At 45.1% G+C, this 16,895-nt stretch overlaps 1 non-coding gene across 1 annotated transcript; it reads left to right on the forward strand.

Moving 5' to 3' along the window:
• Positions 1–578: 578 nt before the first annotated feature.
• Positions 579–651, forward strand: TRNAN-AUU. Its single transcript has one exon. It is a non-coding gene; the product is annotated as a tRNA-Asn (tRNA).
• Positions 652–16,895: the final 16,244 nt, after the last annotated feature.

Consider the following 16,895-nt stretch of genomic DNA (forward strand, 5'->3'; position numbering starts at 1 on the left):
TGTTGGCATCAATTCCAGTGTATAGTTTATACGTCGTTGGAAGGCAAGTTATTGGTGTATAATTTTTAGGGTAGCTTGCAGGTTCACTCTTAAGTAGGAGCATTGTTTTTTCTGTTGTTAGCCAGGTTGGTGTTGGTTTGGGGTGCACATATAAATAGTTCTTACTCATGGCTAAATCTAAGTGCAAAGATGGTAATACTTTTAAACAGAAGTTAGGTACTGCACCTGGGGCTGATGTTTTCCAATTAGAGGCTTTTCTCAACTTTGTTTTAACCTCTCTGGCTGTTACATCCTCTACCTTCGAACTTCTTATTCTTTCTTTTACTTCTTCTATCCATTTAACATCTTTGTTATGTTCCACAGGATCTTCATAAATACTTCTCCAAAACATAGCTGTCTTCTTTTTTTGGTGCTTTTTCAATTCATTTTACCTTGTTTCCCAGTTATCTATAAAGCTTTTTTTAGGTCATCAAAAATTGCTTATTTTGTACTTTTCCTTTAGATTTATCTGTGTATCTTCTAAGTTTTTCTGCCTGTGCTGATACTTTTAGTATATTATTTGTGATGATGCAAATGCAGTCTGGCTAGCTCAGTAAGTAGAGCATGAGACTATTAATGTCAGGGTCATGGGTTTGAGCCCCATGTTGGACAATGCAATTTTCCCATGGAACCTTGTTGGCTAGGCTTACTTGGGCCAATACAAAACAGAAACAGTCCTTGAACCAAATAAGGAATCAGATGAAAAAAATAGAGATTACAAGAAAAAGAAAAATTATCTGTTTCCACACAGCAGTGAAAATCAATATGTCCTTTATTGTAGTAAGGTAAGCGCTTTCTCGGAATAACATCCACTTCATCAGACCAACAAAGATAGAATAACAGTTACATTTTTAAACACTAAAACATCCAATCAAAAATCAGATAAAATGTGCATCATAGCTGAAAGTCATGTGATAAAATACATCTGTAGAATATATAGATCTTTAAAAAAATTGAATAAAAACAGACTAAATGAACAATATGTACTTATAGTAACGAATACAATAGTAAAAAATAATAAAAGATGGACTATTGAAATATATATGATAAAATATTAAAATAGAAATCGATGCTTTAATGGAAGTGCTTTAAGGAAGGGTTTCAGGGAAACTCTGCTGTTTAAACCAGGAAGTTTATCAGCTTGAAAGCATAAAATCCATTTCTGTTCATTAGATTCTGTTCTATTATTTATGTCACCTCCTCTCTTGGTACTATGCAGACTCTCTAGTACCATAAAGCTAAATTTATGTTCTTTACCCTCTTTAGCTACATGTAGTGATAGTGTGCTGGTTTCTTTAACATTCCTAATATCCCTAAGGTGTTCAAGTATTCTATCCTTAAACACCCTGTTTGTTTTCCCTATGTAAAATGAGAAGCAGGTAGTACAATAGCAAAAATAGACAACATTTTTTGTTCGACAATCTGCATAAAAAGCAGCATCTATCTTAAAACCCAAAGTGGGATGTGGGAAATGATTACCAATGTGTATATGTGTACAGGCCATACAATTCCTACACATATATGTACCAAGTCTATCAGATATTATAGTTGATTTGGTATTAAAGGATCAATAACAGAGCTGACTCTTAAGTAATCTATTATTTCTAAAAGCAAGATCTGGCTGTGTGCCAATGACCCCATTCAACGCATGTACAGTAGACAGAATATCCCAGTTCTTTTTAATAATATCACATGCTACATGCACATTGCTGGCAAAAGTCAATGGCATCCTTAGTTTATTCCTAGAGGTATCAGTGGAAGCGTCACTTGAGAAAGTATTGTCAGTATTATCCCTGTTGTTAATATTAGTGGGGAGGGGGGAAAAGTATGGCTGGCACTTGCCTGACCTATGCCGCCATCATTCTGCTATTTGAGAATCAATAAGTTTACTGCTATAGCCTCTTTCTAAAAATTCTTAAGTGTTTGTAATGCAAGAATGAGACTATCATCATCATTAAAAAGTCTCATAGTTTGAAATATCTGTCCTTTCAACACATTAAATTTCATATGATTCGGATGCATACTGCCATAGTGTAGAACATTATTCTTTCTAACAGTTTTCTTATACAAAGTAGTAGACACAGTGGATAAATTATTTTTAGTAACCTTAACATCCAAAAACTCTACTTCTTTATCAGAATATTCATAGGTAAAACTCAAGAAAGTATTTAACTGATTTAAGTATAAAAGAAATTCTTGTAGCCGCTGCTCTGAGCCATGACACATCAAAAAAATATCATCCACAAAATGTTTATATCATTTGATGTTAACCTGTTATTCATTATTCGAAAGTACATGTTTAGCTTCCCAATTAGCTAAGGATAGGTTGGCGTAGCTATTAGCAGAAGCTGTGCTCATAGCTATGCCATCTTTTTGTGCACAATAAACATAATTACAAATAAACACATTGGGCCAGATTCAGGAAGGCTTACACGGAGTTCAAGAGTAGTGTAAGCCTCCGTGTAAGCCTCCCGATTCAGGTACAGCCCAAACCTCTGTGTAAGAGACAGCTAACACGTCTCTTACACGGACTGGGCGTGGAAATGCTCAATACCTCATTTGCAGCTCCAAGATATGCAAATGAGGTATTTGAGTGATCCACGGCAGAAACCAGTCCGTAACGGACGTGTTAGCTGCAGAAATGTACTCAGCTGACAACTGAGTACATTTCTGCAAAATCAAAAACGGAGCTATGTCAGCTCCAAATAAAGGGTGCATATGTTTCATTAAGCATTCCAATGGCCAAATATGTGGCCATTGGCATGAAAAAGTGTTGCAAAAATAAGTTATTTAACTTTTTTTTTTTCACGGGATTTTTGTGTTTAACTGTAGCGCACACCCGCGCAAACGGGGTGCGCTACCTAAAACTGAAAACCGAAGCTTATAAGCCCACAATTGTGGGATTTATGTATTACATGGAATGTCAATGGAGGGACTTGCAGACTAAAAACAATATGGCCTCCGTTTAGTGGTTGTCAAGGGGGGGAAGCTCCGTGTAAGATATGTAACTAAGCATTACTAGGCAATCCTATGTAAATGAGGGTTACAATACTGAATCACACTGCCACATAGGTAATGAGCACTTTCTGAGTAGTGTAAGAGTTATAGATGGGGAAGGAACAGAGTAAGAGGTAGGTGACACCACGGGAGGGAAGGATAGAAAGAAATGTACCAGATTGGAGGGCAATGTAAGGTAACAGATGACAGACAGACATCAGGGAGGGAGGTGTGTCCCAACAGAACACTAGGAAAGTCAAGAAATTGAGGGTATACGCTATCCCTACACTCAAAGTTTCTTGATATACGTGCATGCGCGCGTGTAAGGCAGGTTCAACATGTGGGAGCGTGTTGCAAACTGTTTACAATGGTTTGCGCGGGCGTGCACATGTGTAAGGCAGTGTGCGCGCGTTTTAGCATGAATCAGCCTAGCTAACACCGTGTAAGGATGTGTCTGCGTGTAACACTGTGTAGGGATGTGTGCAGCGTTTAAGTGACTGTGAGCGTGTTTAAGCTGGTGTGCACATTGCTCCCCTTCAGGAAACAGAGAGGAAACAGGAAACAACCAAAATACAGGGAAACTGCCAGGGAATACTGCTGGAGTTAATTGGTGGAAACAATTACAAGCAGGCAATGACACAGGCAGACTAGAAGCCCAGCCCAGCACTTAAAACACAACAAAGAGCAGTGAAGGCTGTTTCTCACAAGAGATACTGCCAGAAACTAAGCTATCAGAATTGAAAACTGAAATAAAGCTGAACTCAGAGCAGAAATGCTAGGGGCTGCCATGGCTATTATAATCAGGCATAGGCGAATTGCTGAGGGTGGTGACAATGCAGATGCTGACAGACAACCCAGAGTGAGGAGAAGGAGAAGAGTATACAGGCCCAGGGTCACCTACCATGGGTTACATGAGCTGGAGATAGTAGAGCGCTATAGAGTGGACAGAGAGCTCCTGCAGCAGATTGTTGAGCTGTGCAGGCCACACCTCACACACAGAACCAACAGAGGGGAACCCATCCCAGTGGAAACCAAGGTATGTGTTGGCCTAAGAATACTAGCAACAGGTACCTTCCAGAGACCAACTGGTGATATGATGGGGATATCACAGGCATCAGCCTCCAGGGTACTGCACCAGTTCAGTGATCATATATATGTCCCTAATGACCGTGAGGTTGTGGCCAGCAATATGCGTCTCTTCCAGCAAATAGCGGGATACCCTGAGGTGCTGGGTGCAATAGACTGCACGCACATACGCATCAAAGCACCAGCCGGTGAGCGGGGTAGAGTCTACATTAACCGCAAGGGATACCCCTCGATCAACTGCCAGGTCGTGTGTGATGCCCAGGGCATAATAATGAATGTGTGCGCTGGCTGCCCTGGGAGCTACCACGATTCCCACATCTGGCATCTGACGCAGCTGTACCAATCATTTGCCAATGGGGACTTCCCACACGGACACCTAGTGGGGGATGCAGGTTATGCACTTGAGCCGTGGCTGATGACACCCATCAGAAATGCACACACACCTGAACAGGAACGCCATAATGAGGCACACGCACAAACACGTAATATCATAGAGCGTGTGTTTGGGCTGCTCAAGTCATGGTTCCGGTGTCTGGACACATCTGGTGGAGCTTTGCAGTACACACCAACTACATGTACCCAAATGATCATGATATGTGCTATGCTACATAATATGATCCTGCGGAAACAGCTGCAGCAGGACCAGCACAGGGCTGGGCCAAACATCCCCCCACCATTGCCAAGGCCACCACAGGCAGGGGTTGACTCGGAGGAGGAACAACCTGACCTTGTCCCAGTAGGCAGAAGGAGGCATGCCCAGTATGCCCTGGCCTTGGCAAAGAGGCAACGCATAGCACATACGCTTGGTCAGTAGGAACACTGGGACTGATACCCGCTCTGACTCACTCATACAGTAACAGGGATGCCTAACATGACACAACCTGCTTCCAAATGTACAGGGAGTGTAGTATGTGTATCCGACAGAGGTGGCCCTGCAGCACCACCTGAGGCATGAATGCCATGTGTTAAGTAATGTAATATCATGTACAATATGCACACCTGAGGACCCCAACTAACATCCATATCCACGCATATGACCCTGTGGAAACAGCTGCACGTCATACAGTGATGTACATGTGCAAAAACATGGAACAAGATACAAAATGAGGGTGTCTAGCAATAAATAGCATGGATAACCACACACCCATGTTTGTACCACAACAAGAAGCAACATGGAATAGCCATGGTCAAAAAACAATGGCTAAAACCGACTACTACTATATAGCCTGCTGCAGACCACTGTCCTAATAGCAGGAACTGCCCCAGGCCTATGTCCATAGGTTCATACTAGGCTATCTGCCCTAGGGCATTATTAAGCCTAGGCCAGAGTTTTGTGGTGTCTGCCACCCCTGCAAGTTGATGGATAATATGCCCATTATTTTGCTGTGCCTCTGTCAAGCAGTGATACTGAGGTTATCCCTGGGGTATACCTGCAATCTCCCATCCATTGGTCAAGATCTCACTTGAACAAAGCCAGTGAGGTGCTCAGCCCCACATGTACCAGGATGTTGTTCCACAGCATATGGTCTCTCTGGGTGATGAATCTGTCCCTCCAGCACATCCTATTAATATCTGTGTTGAGGTTTAGGTCTCCTGCCCTTGTAGTTCTGATGGATGTAGAGGTCTTGAGGTGAAGCATGTTCATAAAGTCTGGGTTGGACATAGCCTTGTATGTCAGGCACAGATCACCTCTGAGCAGTCAGTAAGTGACTGAATACAGCTGGAATTACTCCAGTCGGGCAGCATAAGAAATATGTTTGAGACCCTTTCACCTCCTGTCGAGGAATTTGTGGGCCCATCCAATCTGAATGGGGCAGTGTATGCAATCATTGGTGTGATGAGTACAGGGGAACGATGACCTCACTTGATCTAGATGTGAATCACTGCATGATGAGGTGGCCAATGTAGAAGGCCTTCCAAACTACCCTGGCAATGTGAGTGTCAAGCAAAAGGTCACTGTCAACCTGGGTGCCCAGGTCCCTGATAACCTACATTGTGCTTAGAGGATTGCCACCTAGATGGGAAGTAGTGGTAACCTTGTTCTTCCTGAAGGGTATGGCTATGCATTGTTTAGTGTTTAATGTAAGGCCATGGCCGTGGCACCAGTTATCTGTGTCTATGAGACCCTTCTGAAGGATGTCTGTGTCAGATGGGTTTCCAGCTATGCTTCCCAGTTTGCAGTCATCTTCAAACTTTGTCAGCCATAATCCTCCTGTGTTTGCTCGTACTTCTGAAAAGTAGATACTGAACAAATGTGGGCCCAGGACTGAGCCCTGTGGGACACCACTTGTGACAGCTCTGGAGTGTGAACTGGCACCAGCAACTTTGACCCTGTGTGTTTCGTCACTTAGCCAGTTTGCAACCCATGCTGTGATGTATGGGTTCACAATTAAGCTGGTGATGTTTTCAATGATACCTGAGTGGGGTATTGTGTCGAAAGCCTTTGCCGGGTCAAGGTAGGCTGTGTGGACTGCCTTGCCCACGTCAATGGCCTGGGTGAGTGTTTTGAAAAAGTCAACCAAGTTTAAAAGGCATGATCTGCCCTTGACAAAGCCAAACTGGATTGGATCCAATGTCTGCAAGTCCCCTATGTCTTCATTTAGAATTCCCATTATGATCCTCTCCATAGCTTAGCAGAACAGGCTTGTCAAGCTGATGGGATGGTAGTTTCTGGGGTTGGTGGAGGCACCTCCTTTGTGAAGGGGGTCCACCATTGCTGTATGCCACTCCTTGGGAACATATCCTGAGGTGAGGCTAAGATTAAACAGCTGCCCTAACTGCGGGTGTAATTACTCATTGAGTTCATGGAGCACACAACTGGGGACACCATCTGGTCCCATGGATAAAGTGTTTTCTGCCTTGGATTGAGCAGTTCCCACCCCAGCAGTGGAGATGTTTGGGGGCTACAATCCTCTGGTGTACATACCCCCAGTTGGGGAGGGGAGAAATCTGAACTGAACCTGTCAGTCAGTTTGTTGCCAATGTCTGTAGGTGCAGTGATATCAACATTATTCTGAACTAAGTCTGAGCATATCTGGGAGTTTCCTCCCAGGTTTCAAACATAGGTAAAAAAGGCCTCATGATTGTCCCTGGAGTCCTGAGTGGGTTTACTCTCAAAACATGCCTCGGATGATTGTATGGGGGAACCCAGTGTTTTACTCACAATGAGCAGGGGTGTCTTCCCCCCTACGGATTACGCTCTATCTTGTAGTAGCACCTTCCTTGTGTTGTACAGCTTGTTTATGGCTAGGGTCCACCAGACTGGATGCTTGCCTGTGGTAAAAAGAGTCATTATTATTTGGGATTGCCTGAACCATGCAGTCCTGGAGGTGCTGGTAGAAGGCATTTCTAAGTGATACAGTGGCTTGGGTAATGGTGTCTGCTGGCCTGGGGGCCTTGAAAGAGACCACACCAGTCCTCAGAAATGTGAAGTCGGCATTTGAGAAGGTCTTCACCATTTCATTTCCCATCTGGGGTGTGGGTGGGATGTGGACTCCCACTGAGAATAGTCCATGATCTGATCTCACCAATGATGGGTATATGTCTGGTGTTGAATAGTGTGACCCCATGTTCGTGATGATGTGTTCTAGTATGTTGCCTCCACTTGAGGGGATTGGGACCAGTTGTTCCATGGCATTTCAGTGTATGAACTCTTGGAACCTTTGTGTTAGAGTGTTGTGGCATGATTAGTGATCCCAGTCTATATGTGGATAGTTGGAATCACCCAGTAGGATGGTGTTTTGAGATACATTTATCCCCTTCAGTGTTTGCAGGATAGCTGTGTGAGGTACCTGAGTTTGAGCGGGTGGCATGTAACATGCTACAAACTGCAGAGCAGTCTTGCCTACGGTCACTGGCACCTGGATGGTCTCTGATGCATCGTGTGTTGCTACCAACCATGAGGTGAGGGTGTCCTTGATGAATATGGACACCCACCATCCTTCTTGGTGTTGTCGGGATGCTGGTGCAGGAATGCATGATATGAGGTAACACCCGATAGTGCCGCGGTGCTGTCAGAAGCTGTGAACCAGGTTTCAGGCACAGCACAGACATCAATGTGCTACATACTGAGAAGGGCATAGAGTGTGTGCAGCTTGAGGTTGAGACCTTGGGCATTGAGCAGCATTACCCTTAGTGTCTTTCCTTTACTGTGTTCTAGGGTGGTAGGTGTAGAATCTGAATCTTGCATAAAAAAGGCACAATGGGGGTGGCAAGAGCATCAACTGAAATCCGAAGCCCAGGGTGACAGGTGCAAGCCGTCCCTTGCAAATCACCGTGGCCTGTCCAGCATGTCATCCCAGGCAGACAGACATTGGACCCCTTAGAATGACACCATAGTCTAAGCAAAATACTACAGCTGATCATCTTGTCTCTGTTTATGTGGCATCATACTTGGTGAAGGTAGGATACTGCCGAAGGTCAGGGTCATACCTGCCTGGCCTACATAATCAGAGGGATCCTCTATGTCTCTTTCCATGTAGTCCAGGGAGGTACATCTCAGGTCGTTCACACCAGCATGGATTATGACTGGGTCACACCTGTACTTGCAGTTTAGTGACCTGAGTGCTTGCATTATGTGGTGGATTCCAGTGCCCGATAGGCAGCTTACTGTGACCTCCTCTGTACCTGATCTGGTGAGTGGGACATCAGTGTGTCTGACTATGGAGTCACCTATGACAAGTGTGTCCGGCATTGTGTTTGGCCTTAAGGGCTGTGACTGTTTGGCACACCAACTCTGTGGTCAATGTGTTGCATGTGCTGTGCCCTGTGGAGGCAGTTGTGTGAGTGTCTGCTGTGGTGGCCACCGCCATTCTGGTAGACTTCTGATCAGAGCCTCCGAGAGTGTCTCTGTGTGTCTATGTGTATGATCTTAAGTTGTGACAGTGCCATGTGAGACTGGATTAAAGATGTGTGTGTGGTTACCTTCACCTCTCTCTGGTCTTGCTAGTCCTATGTTGAGAGAGCTCAGCCTCCACTTTGGCTATATAGTTGCATCTCTCACATGTATGTGTGTTTTATGGCAGAAGGAGAGGGTTGTCAGTGTACATGAGGCAACTGTAACAGTGCCTCAATATTCCCAGGTTCACCAGCTGAGCAGGAGAGGACACTAGCAACTGATCCCTAGACATGCTAGAAGGAATAGACAAAACAATGTTGGAATACAGGGAGATATCAAGCCCCCCAAGCCACATCATACTGTTTGATTGACAATAGCTACACATAAACCGGTGTTTCATAGTGTCATAGTGTACTACTAGGCTATCTGCCCTAGTGCATGTATAAGCCTACCCATAGTGATGTGGCTATTGCCACCCCTTATAGTGGTAATAAGTGTACAGAATATATTCTGAATATTGTGCCTCTGACTTAGTAGTGACACATTATGACCCCCTTACGTAATTGAATAACATGACTGTGTCTCTGTCTAGTCTGTGCCTCCGTCTCATATGCAGTTGTCCAGATGTCTCCTGAAGAGAGTCAGTGAGGGACTCTGTCAAACATGAACTGGGATACTCTGCTAGAGTGTGAGATGCCTCTGAGTTATGACTCTGTCCCTCCAGCATGTCCTATACATGTATGTGCTGAGGTTCAAATACTCAGCTCTCATGGTTCTGGTGGATTTGGATTGCTTGCAGTGGAGTATGTCCACCAAATCCTGATTGGACATGGTCTTGTATGTCAGGCATAGGTCACCTGTAAGTATGCGGTATGACACTGAACAAAGCTGGACTTCCTCTATTCTGGAAGCATATGACATGTGTTGAAGAACCCTGATCTTCATGGTAGGTACTTTTCGGTGCAAAGGTGCAAAAGGCAGGATCTGCCCTGTACAAAGCTGAACTAGGTGGGAACAAGGGTCCGTGGGTCAGTAATGTGTCTGTGTAAGAGCTCCATGACTCCTCCCATATCTTTGCAGACAAGGCTGGTTAAGCCTGTGTGGTGGTAGTTGCCATGGTCTGTGGAGGCATCCCCTTGTGGAGTGGGACCACTGTTGCCGTATGCCAGTGTTCAGGTACATATCCTGTAGCAAGACTAAGGTTAAATAGCAGTTGTATATATGGGTCCAGCCCCTTCTGGAGTTCACATAGCATGCAACTGGAGATACCAGCAGGTCCCATGGATGCTGTGTACTTGTCTTTGCTGAGTGTGGCTCTCACATGGACATCCAAGATGACAGTGAGGTTACATACAGCAGTGATAACTATCTTGTTTTGGGGGTGAGGGAGGGGTAAATCGCACTGAAGCTGTCCGGAATGTTGCCAATATCTGTCAGGTCACTGGGATATATGTTGTTGTGTACCAACTCTGAGCATATCCGAGGGTTCACAACAAGGTGTCTGACATAACTGAAGAAAGCAGTGTGGTTACCTTCATTGTCTTTGGTGATTTATGTCCCCAAGTTGACCTTGCATGTCTTTATGAGATAATGTAGCTTTCTACTAGTGCTGATCACAGCTGTCTTCCCTTTTGGAGATGTAGCTCTGTCTTGCATTAGTAACCCTCATCTGTCATACAGTTTGTTTATGGCTGGGGTCCACCAGACAGGACACTTTCCCTTTGTGGAGAGGGTCCTGTTTTCAGTTGTGATTGTATGGTCCATGCTGTCTGACATCTAGCTAAGGGGAGGTCATTCTGGTTCTGCAGTTATCTTTCATCAGCATTAGAAATGACCACAACATCCCCTGTGGGGTGTACCTCATGCACACACATCCAGCACCTGTAAGGTCCACAACAGTACCTCACCAGGAGTATGACAGAGCTGGAACACATGTAATGTGTAGTCTGATTAAACAGAGTGCAGCTCCACACACTGCCATGCTGTCCACCCAGATGCAAGCTGTGCCTGATGTAGAAAGCCATGTCCAAGCTGGAATCAATGCACATGCTGCACCTTGTACAATCTGAATGGCAGGGAGCTATGCACATGAGGGACCTGAACCCCAACACTGACATATATAGGACAGGCTGTACTGCATTATCCAAAACACAGAAGCCACCCCACACATGAGTAAACTACCAGTACAGGTTGTCCATAGAGACACTGGTTGAGTCCCTCAACAGGAATCCTAATGAGTGGATGGGAGATGGGAGGTTTACCCTGGGTATCAATGTTATGTCACAGGTAGACAGAGGCACAGTATACTAAACAAGACATATGACATGTCGAACTACGCTTACAATGTGTTGATGGACAAACACATTCTCCGACTAGCATTAGGTCAAGATACCTCTTGAACACAGCCAGCAAGGTGCTCTGCCTCAAATGGACCAGGATTGTATTCCACAGCATAGGAGTCTCCGAGTGATAACTCCATCCCTCCAACATGTCCAACATACATCCCTGCTAAGGTGTAAGTCACCTGCACTAGTGGTTCAGGTGGATCTTCTGAGTCTGAGGTGGAGCATTCCCATTAATCTCTGTTTGGACATGGCCTCGCATGTCAGGCACATGTCACCTCTAAGCAGATGGTATGTGAGTGAATAGAGTGTGAGTGTCGTCAATCTGGCAGCATATGACAGCTGTTGGGGTTCCTTGATCCTTTAGGTGGGGGACAGTCAGGGTGTCTCCAATTGCTGCAGATGTTGTGTGAGATACAGCCAGAATAGGGCATTCGACTTGATCACCGGTCTGATAAGTGAAGAGTACAGGGGAACAATGACCCACTAGATCTGGATGTGAATCCCAGCCTGATCAGGTGGGCAATGTAGAAGGTCTTCCTAGCCACTTTAGCAATGTGAGTCTCAGAAGAATGGTGACTGTTAACCTGGGTCCCCAGGTCCATGATAACCTCCTCTGTGCTTAGAGGATTGCCACCTATATGGTAGCTTGGGGTCACCTTGCTTTTCCTGAAGGGTATGTCTACACATGTTGTGCACTCTGACTTCAGGCCATGGCCCTGGCACCAGCTATCAGTTACTGTGAGTCCCTTCTGAAGGATATCTGTGTGTGATGCACTGTCCACTATGGTGCCCAGTGTGCAGTCATCTGCTAACATTGTCATCCAAAGTCCTCCCATGTTGGCCTGTACTTCTGGGAAGTACATGACAAACAATGGGGCCAAGGACTGAGCCCTGTGTGACACCACCTGTGACCAGCCTGGAGTCTAACATAGTGCCAGCAACTCTAACCCTGTGGGTCCCGTCCTTAAGCCAGTTTGCAACCCATCTTGTGACATATGGGTTTACATTTCAGTTGTTAGGGTTTTCCACAATACCTGAGTGGGGTATTGTGTTGAAAGTGTTTGCAAGGCCAAGGTAGGCTGTATGGACTGCCTTTCCCCAACAATGGCCTAAGTGACCAATTTGAAGATGTCAACCCAGTACAAAAGGCATGATCTGCCCCTGACCAAGCCAAAATGGGATGGGTACAATGTCTGCATGTCCCCTATATCTTTGTTTATGAGCTCAATTATGATCCTCTCCATAGATTTGCAGACTACACTTGTTAAGCTTATGGGGCAGCAATTAACAGGGTCTGTAGAGGCACTGCCTTTGTGCAGATGTGCACAACTGGACCCTAACCAGGCTGTTGTGCACACTATGGAAATGTAAAGCAGTGATAGGACTAAAGCCCAGGATACTGACCACCACAGTGAAAGTACTGAAACACTACACTAGACAGTGCTACAGTGTTAGGTCAGTATGAACGGATGTTGACAATTGTGTGCAAAGTATCCCATGCAAAACCTGCAGGCACAGTATACTCCCTGTTTTGTTCACACAAAAGCATTCGGACAGTAACTACACAACATGGCACAGAACACACAACCATAAACTTCAGGTATTTGTTGAAGGTCACACTCATCCACAAATGTGATGGGCTGCAGAGTTCAACATATGTAAAGCCCACACTGGGCATGCTCACACACTTAGATAAATGAGACATCTTTCACACAACATGCCACGGGAAGGCTGAACTGGGCATGCTCACACACTTGGTCCAAATGTTACCCCTAGCAAATGTGAAAACACACCAGAGGATGCTCATCCCCCTTTCTAGACACTGATCATGTAAGCACCCTATAAGTATATTGGAGAAAAGGATTCTCTCAGTAATCTGAATAGCGCCACGCTAATGCGTCAGTCTTTAGTGTCATAACATAGTTAGGTAGGGGTTTGAATCCAGCAGGTGGCAAGTGTGTGTGAAGGGGGGTAAGTGTGTATGAAAAAAAACATCCCTTTTGGCAACTGGGAAAACACACCACAGGATGATCATTCCACTTTCTAGACTCTGATGATGTCAGCACCCTATAAGTATATTGGAGAAAAGGATTCTCTAAGTAATCCGAATAGCGCGCTGTGCTAATGCGTCCGTCTCTAGTGTCATAACATAGTTAGAGAGGGGGTTAAATCCAGGAAGTGGCAAGTGTGTGTGAAGGGGGGTAAGTGTGTGTGTAAGTGTGTATGAAAGAAACATCCCTTTTGGCAACTGGGAAAACACACCACAGGATGATCATTCCACTCTGATGATGTCAGCACCCTATAAGTATATCAGGGGAAAGGAAATTCCCCAGTAATGTGAATAGCGCGCTGTGCTAATGCGTCCATCTCTAGTGTCATAACATAGTTAGGTAGGGGTTTGAATCCAGTAGGTAGCAAGTGTGGATGAAGGGGGGTAAGTGTGTATGAAAGAAACATCCCTTTTGGCAACTGGGAAAACACACCACAGGATGATCATTCCACTTTCTAAACTCTGATGATGTCAGCACCCTATAAGTATATCAGGGGAAAGAAATTCCCCAGTAATGCAAATAGCGCGCTGCGCTAATGCGTCCGTCTCTAGTGTCATAACATAGTTAGGTAGGGGTTTGAATCCAACAAGTGGCAAGTGTGTGTGAAGGGGGGTAAGTGTGTATGAAAGAAACATCCCTTTTGGCAACTGGGAAAACACACCACAGGATGATCATTCCACTTTCTAAACTCTGATGATGTCAGCACCCTATAAGTATATCAGGGGGAAGGAAATTCCCCAGTAATGCGAATAGCGCGCTGTGCTAATGCGTCCGTCTCTAGTGTCATAACATAGTTAGGTAGGGGTTTGAATCCAACAGGTGGCAAGTGTGTGTGAAGGGGGTAAGTGTGTATGAAAGAAACATCACTTTTGGCAACTGGGAAAACACACCACAGGATGATCATTCCACTTTCTAAACTCTGATGATGTCAGCACCCTATAAGTATATCAGGGGAAAGAAAATTCCCCAGTAATGCGAATAGCGCGCTGTGCTAATGTGTCCATCTCTAGTGTCATAACATAGTTAGGTAGGGGTTTGAATCCAGCAGGTGGCAAGTGTGTGTGAAGGGGGGTAAGTGTGTGTGTAAGTGTGTATGAAAGAAATATCCCTTTTGGCAACTGGGAAAACACACCACAGGATGATCATTCCACTTTCTAGACTCTGATGATGTCAGCACCCTATAAGTATATTGGAGAAAAGGATTCGCTCAGTAATCCGAATAGCGCGCCATGCTAATGCGTCCGTCTGTAGTGTCATAACATAGTTAGGTAGGGGTTTGAATCCGGCAAGTGTGTGTGAAGAGGGTTAAGTGTGTATGATTGATATATCCCTTTTGGCAACTGTGAAAACACACTACAGGATGCACATACCCCTTTCTAAACGATATCACAATTATGTATGGCTTTTGATTACAGGCATGCCATGTGTGTTGTGCACACACAGAATGCCCATGTGTGTGGGTTGTCCCTCACAATAATGCATGACATTGATTACACCAGTTATGGCAATGAACACATGCTGTATGTGTGTGCCAAATACACATATGTACCTGTGACTTTCAATAGTTACCATGTGTGATGCCTGCCACATGTGAATACATGGTATTTGCACAGGGTAACATTATGACCGTGGTCTTCTGTGCAGATGCTGCATGTGGGATGTGTATATACAGTGTGAGATGTAGATGCTATCAGCCTAGTAGTGAGGGATGCACACCTGGTCTGGGGCATAAAGTCTACATGTTGTTAATGTACAGGAGCTGCATGTTCTCACCTGTTGTGGGAGTGGTAAGACAGTATTCCATAGCAATGCAGTGACTGCATGCTAAGAACCATTCAGCTAGGGTGTTGTAGCTACACTTATTCATTAGCATTCATTAATTTGTCAGAATCCCTGGTGAGGGTCTGATGCCAACCAAGGTCACGGGTCTACCAGCCTGTGTCACTTGCTCAGTGATCCCTTCCATGTTCCCTATCACGTATCCCAGTGAGCGACATCCCACATCAGCTGTGGTGGCATGGACAATGACTGAGTCATGTGTCCATGCATCTGACTGACTTGTATGTTGTTGTTACAGTTTGGCCATGTCTTTCCATCTCATACATGTGATGTACATCAATGGGTAGGGGATAGGGTTGACTGTGTACATGTGGCAGCTGTGACATTACTACATGACACACATATTCCACAACTGTACCATAGAGGTGACTGACAACTGACCTTGCACATGCTACCGAGTATTGAGATTACATTGGTGATTGACAGCACATAGGGCCAATGGTGAAAAAGAGACATAGGTCCATAGGTTCGTACAGGGATATCTGCCCAGGGCATGTATCCACCTAGCCAGAATGTGCGTGCCTTTCAACATGCATTGTGAATCTGTCTTGCTATGCCCTTTTCCAAGGTTAGTATACTGTGCCTCTTTCTCACAGTGACACATAAGTGATACCCAGGGTAACCCTACAATGTCACATCCAGTCATTAATATCGCTCTTGAAGATAGTCACTGAGTCAGTCTGCCTAACCTCTATTGGGATAATAATCAGGAATGAAGGGAGCCTCTGAGTTGTGAATGTGCCCCTCCACCATGTCCTATGTATATCACTCCTGAGGTTCAAGTATTTCCAGCGTGTATCCTGGTGGGATCTGGATATTCTGAGATGCAGCATGGCCATTACGTGAGGGTATGACCTGGCCTTCTATGTCAGGCACAGATTGCCTATGAAGAGGCAGTATGTCACTGAGTAGAGCTGCTGCTACTTTAACCAGTCAGTATGTAGCATCTGTTTGAGCACTTTGATCCCCTTGTTGAGGTACATATGTGGTAGCCCCAGTTGCTGCAGGTGTCTGGTAAGGTGCATGCCGACAGGTTCATCATAGTCAATTATGGGCATGATGAGGGATGAGTAAAGGGGCACAATGTCCTCCCCTGGCCTACATGTGGATCCCATGATGATGTGGCCCATATAACATGCTTACCTAACCACTTTGTCCATGTTGTTGTCAAATGGTAGAATGCTATCAACCTGCGTACCCCAAGGTCCATAATTCCTTGGTCTGCACTTACTGGATTAACACATATGTGGTACATTGTGGTCACTTAGTGTTTGACAAAGGGGATGACTATACTCTTTCTGTCATTCACGTTGAGGCCATGGCTGTGGCACAAGTTGTGTGTTTGCAAGAGTCCCATTTGGAGGATGCGTGTGTTAAGCTGTTGAGTTGATTATGGTGTTCGGTCTGCAGTCACCTGCGACTTGCTGAGCCACAGTACTTCCATGATAGCCTGTACCTATGACAAATATATAATGAACATGACAGCTCCTAGGGCTGTGCCTTGTGGGACACCACTTGTACCAGGTTGGAGGCTGACATGGCTCCAGCAATTCTACCATGTGTGTTCTGCCCTTGAGCCACTGTGCAATACCCATAGTGACATAGGGGTTATTATGTACACTGGTGAGCTTCCCTAGAATGCACAAGTGGGGTATTGTATCCAAGGCTTATGCAAGGTCCAGGTAGGCTGTGTGGACCTCC

This window comes from Protopterus annectens, chromosome 10.part0 (genome assembly GCF_019279795.1).
Source record: "Protopterus annectens isolate FY-2018-M chromosome 10.part0, PAN1.0, whole genome shotgun sequence".
NCBI classification, from domain to species: domain Eukaryota; kingdom Metazoa; phylum Chordata; order Ceratodontiformes; family Protopteridae; genus Protopterus; species Protopterus annectens.